Genomic DNA, 4,829 nt, shown 5'->3' with positions numbered 1-4,829 from the left:
AACTCCTGACCTCAGGTGACCCGCCTGCCTCGGCCTCCCAAAGTGCTGGGATTACAGGCGTGAGCCACTGCACCTGGCCCCGTTTGCTTTTTCATTCTTTCTCTCTCGCTTTCCTTCTCCCCCTCCCTCTCCCACTCTGTCTTTCTTTCCTCCCCGTCTTTCTCTATGCACATAACACACACATGAACACTTTTCTTACTGAACCATTTGAAAGCAGATTAGAGATATGGCATCCCTTTATCCCTAAATACTTCAGCAGGTATATCCTAAGAACAAGAACATGTTCCACAGTCCCTAACCACAGTACAGATTATCACATTAAGGATGTTTAACGTTGTTATCATACTATTATCTGATATAGACCACATTCAAATTTTGTCATTTTGCCCAATAATATCTTCCACAGTTTTTTCCAGCCCAAAATCCAATCCAGATTCACATATTTCATTTAGTTGTCATGTCTCTTTAGTCTTCTTCTATCTGGAAAAAAAACAGCTCCTCAGCCTTGCTTTATTTTCTTGACCTTGACAGTTTTGAAGAGTACGGGTCAGTTGTTCCATACGATTCTCCTTGCTTTGGGTTGGCTGATGTTTCTTCCTGATTAGATTTGGATTACACATTTTTAGTAGAAATATCACTGAAGCCTCAGTGTGGTGGCTCACACCTGTAATCCCAGGACTTTGGGAGGCTAAGGTGGGTGGATCACTTGAGCTCAGGAGTTTGAGACCAGCCTGAGCAACATGGTGAAACCCTATCTCTACTAGAAATACAAAAATTAGCCAGGTTTGGTGGTGTGTGCCTGTAGCTCCAGCTATTTGGGAAACTGAGGTGGGAGGACCACCTGAGCCGGGGAGTTTGAGGCTACGCTCCAGCCTGGATGGCAGAGTGAGACCCTGTCTTAATAAATAAATAAATAAACAAAAAATTACTACTGAATTGAAGTTTTCCTTCATAAGACATCATATCAGGAGTCATATGTTGCTGGTTTATACCTATATTGGTGATGTTAACTTTGCTTAGTTAGGTCAGATTAATTATAATATCTCCACTGTAAAGTTACTATTCTGACTTTGTAAATTAAAAAGTAATTTATGGGAAGCTACATTGAGATTAGTTTTATAGTCACTGATGACTTTTTCTGTATTTATTATTAGCACTCTACTATAAAAAAAGATCTTAGGAAAAGTTTTTCTTTTTTTGTTGAACTTCATTGAGGTTAATTTATATACAATAAAAGTTAACAATTGTAAGCTAAATTTTAATAAAATTTAGAAATATTTAGTAAGCAAACAATCCAGGGATTTTTAGTAATTTAATAAAATTGTGCAATCATTACCACAAACCAACTTTATGTTATTATTTTTAATTTTTTTTGAGACAGAGTCTCCCTCTGTCCCCCAGGCTGCAGTGCATGGCATGATTGTAACTCGCTGCAGCCTTGAGCTCCTGGGCTTAAGGGATCCTTCTGCCTCAGCCTCTTGAGCAGCTCAGACTACAGGAGTGTGCCACCACACATGGCTAATTTTTTATTTTTTGTAGAGATAGGGTCTCACTACATTACCCAGGCTGGTCTCAAATTCCTGGCCTCAAGTGATCCTCCTGCCTTGGCCTCTTAAAGTATTGGGATTACAGGCCTGAGCCACCCCAGCTGGCCACAGTCCAGTTTTAGAACATTTCTATTGGCCGTGCGTGGTGGCTAATGCCTGTAATCCCAGCACTTTGGGAGGCCGAGGCAGGCAGATCACCTGAGGTCAGGAGTTCGAGACCAGCCTGGCCAACATGGTGAAACCCCATCTCTACTAAGAATACAAAAATTAGCCGGGTATGGCGGTGGGCGCCTGTAATCCCAGCTACTCGGGAGGCTGAGGCAGGAGAATCGTTTGAACCTGGGAGGTGGAGTTTGCAGTGAGCTGAGATCGCGCCATTGCACTCCAGCCTGAGAGGCAGAGCAAGACTCCACTCAAAAAAAAAAAAAAAAAAGAACATTTCTAACATTTCTATCATCGTAAAAATTGCCCTCATGCCTGTTTACACTTCATCTCCGTTCCCACCCAGCCCAAGGCAATTATTCACCTGTTTTCTACCTCTAGAAATATGCCCTTTCTGAACATTTCATATAAATAGCATTGTACAATATGTAGTTGTTTTGTATCTGACTTCTTTTACTTAGCATAAGATTCTTGAGCTATATCCATGTTGTAGCATATATCAATACTTCATTTTTATTGCTGCATAATATATATATATATTTTTTTGAGTCAGATACTTGCTCTGTTGCCTAGGCTGGAGTGCAGTGGCACCATCTCAGTTCAGTGCAGCCTCCGCCTCTTGGGTTCAAGCTATTTTCATGCCTCAGTCTCCCTAGCAGCTGGGATTACAGGCATGCACCACCACACCCAGCTAATTTTTGTATTTTTAGTAGAAATGGGTTTTCACCATGTTGGCCAGTCTGGTCTCGAACTCCTGACCTCAGGTGATCTGCACGCCTTGGCCTCCCAAAGTGCTGGGATTACAAGCTTGAGCCACCACGCCCAGCCTATTGCTGAATGATATTTTATTGTTTGGATATATCATATTTTGTTCATCCATTCACTAGTTGATAGACATTTGGATTGTTGATGGTTTTTTACTACAGAAATAATACTCCTGTGAACATTTATGTACAAGTTTTTGTATGGACATATGTTTTCATTTTTTTTGGGTAGATACTTAGAAGCAGAATTGCTGGGTTGTATGGGAAGTTTGTGTTTAATTTTTAAAAAGAAACTACCAAAGTATTCTCCAAAGAGGCTGTACCTTTTCACATTTCCCCAAGCAATGAACAATGGTTCCGGTTTCTTTACATCCTCACCAACACTTGTTGTTGTCATTGTCTTTTTTATTGTAGCCATATTAGTGGCATGGAATTGTATCTTATTAATGTTTTCACTTGCATTTCCTCAATGGCTAACTATGTTGAGCATTTTTCATGTGCTTATTAACTATTCATATGTCTTTGGTGAAATGTGTATTCGAGTTTTTTGCTGATTTTTAAACTGGTTGTTTACTCTCTTGTTTATTTATATATTCTTTGCATGTGGATATCAGTTGGCCCAGTACCATTTATTAAAAAGACTATTCTTGGCCGGGCGTGGTGGCTCACGCCTGTAATCCCAGCATTTTGGGAGTCCGAGGTGGGTGCATCACCTGAAGTCAGGAGTTCGAGACCAGCCTGGCCAACATGGTGAAACCCCGTCTCTACTAAAAATACAAAAATTTAGCTGGGTGTGGTGGGGCATGCTTGTCATCCCAGCTGCTTGAGAGGCTGTGGCAGGAAAATCGCTTGAACCCAGGAGGCAGAGATTGCAGTGAGCTGAGATTGTACCATTGCACTCCAGCCTGGGCGACACAGTACGACTCTGTTTCAAAAAAAAAAAAAAAAAAAGAAGAAGCAGGTGGTCAGGTCAGGATCTGGAATATGATGTTTGAGGCAATCCATAGGGAGTGATGCTGGGGAGGTTGGCAGGGACCAGGTTATAGATAGTTTTATAATCCATATGTATTAAGCGGTATAGATTTTTTTCCTGTACATGCCAGCAAGGTTGGGAAGGAAGGGCTTAAAGTAGAGAGAGATGGCGTGGTTACACTTATGATTTGCAAAGATCATACTTAGGTACCAGCCTGGAGGAAGAGAGTCCAATTAAAAGCAGTAGTAAAGGCTCAAATAAGAACAGAGGTGATAGAATTGGATGGAGGTAAGGAGATTGAATGAGGAATTATTTAAAAGATAAAATAGAATCTGATGATTTATCTGATGTGTGTATGTGTTTGGGTAGAAGTGAGATGTGGGGCTGGGGAATAAAGAGGACTGACTCCTGGCTTGCTGCAGTGCTAACTGGATAGCTGGTGGTAGCACCAACTGACTCAAAGAATACAAAAGAATGAGCAGAATTAGGTCCAGCTGCACAACCTAATATATAGTACTTGGAGAAGAAAGTTCATTTTCTCTCATCTAAATGAAGTGCAGGCACGGTGGCTCACACCTGTAATTCCAGCATTTTGGGAGCCCAAAGCAGAGGATTGTTTGAGCCCGCGATTTTGAGACCATCCTGGGCATAATAGTGAGACCCGCCCCCCCCACCCCCCACACACCATCCCTACAAAAAAAGAAAAAAAAAATTAGCCAGGTGTGGTGGTACACACCTGTAGTTTCAGCTACCCAGAGGCTGAGGAGGGTGGATTGCTTGAGTCCAGGAGGTTGGGACTGAAGTGAGCCATGCTCACGCCACTACACTACAAACTGGGCAATAGAGTGGGACCCTATCTCAAAAACAAAAAACAAAAAACAAAAACAAAAAAAGTCCAAAGGACTTGGTCCAGGGCACATGTAATGCTTCTGGGTTTCTAGGTCCTTTAGTCCAGCAGTCTAACACGCTGCCATTCTCAGTGTGTTATTTTCTCCTCAAAGCCCATGTGGATGTTCCAGTCGTGGCTGTCACATTTAGTTCCAGGGATTAATAATGAAAAAGCAGTGAAGAAAAGCATACAGTCTCATTTTAAGAATATTGTTCTACAGTCCCATCTCACATGGGCTCACCTTATTTCAAAGAAGGCTGGACAGGCTGGGTGCGATGGCTCACACCTACAATCCCAGCACATTGGGAGGCTGAGGAGGGCGGATGACTTGAGGTCAGGAGTTTGAGACCAGCCTGGCCAACATGGTGAAACCTCATCTCTACAAAAAATACAAACATTAGCCGGGCATGGTGGCATGCACCTGTAATTCCAGCTACTCGGGAGGCTGAGGCAGGGGAATCGCTTGAACCCAGGAGGGGGAGGTTGCAGTGAGC

Source organism: Colobus angolensis, unplaced genomic scaffold (genome assembly GCF_000951035.1).
Source record: "Colobus angolensis palliatus isolate OR3802 unplaced genomic scaffold, Cang.pa_1.0 Scaffold413, whole genome shotgun sequence".
NCBI classification, from domain to species: Eukaryota; Metazoa; Chordata; class Mammalia; order Primates; family Cercopithecidae; genus Colobus; species Colobus angolensis.
This window is presented reverse-complemented; position numbering follows the sequence as displayed.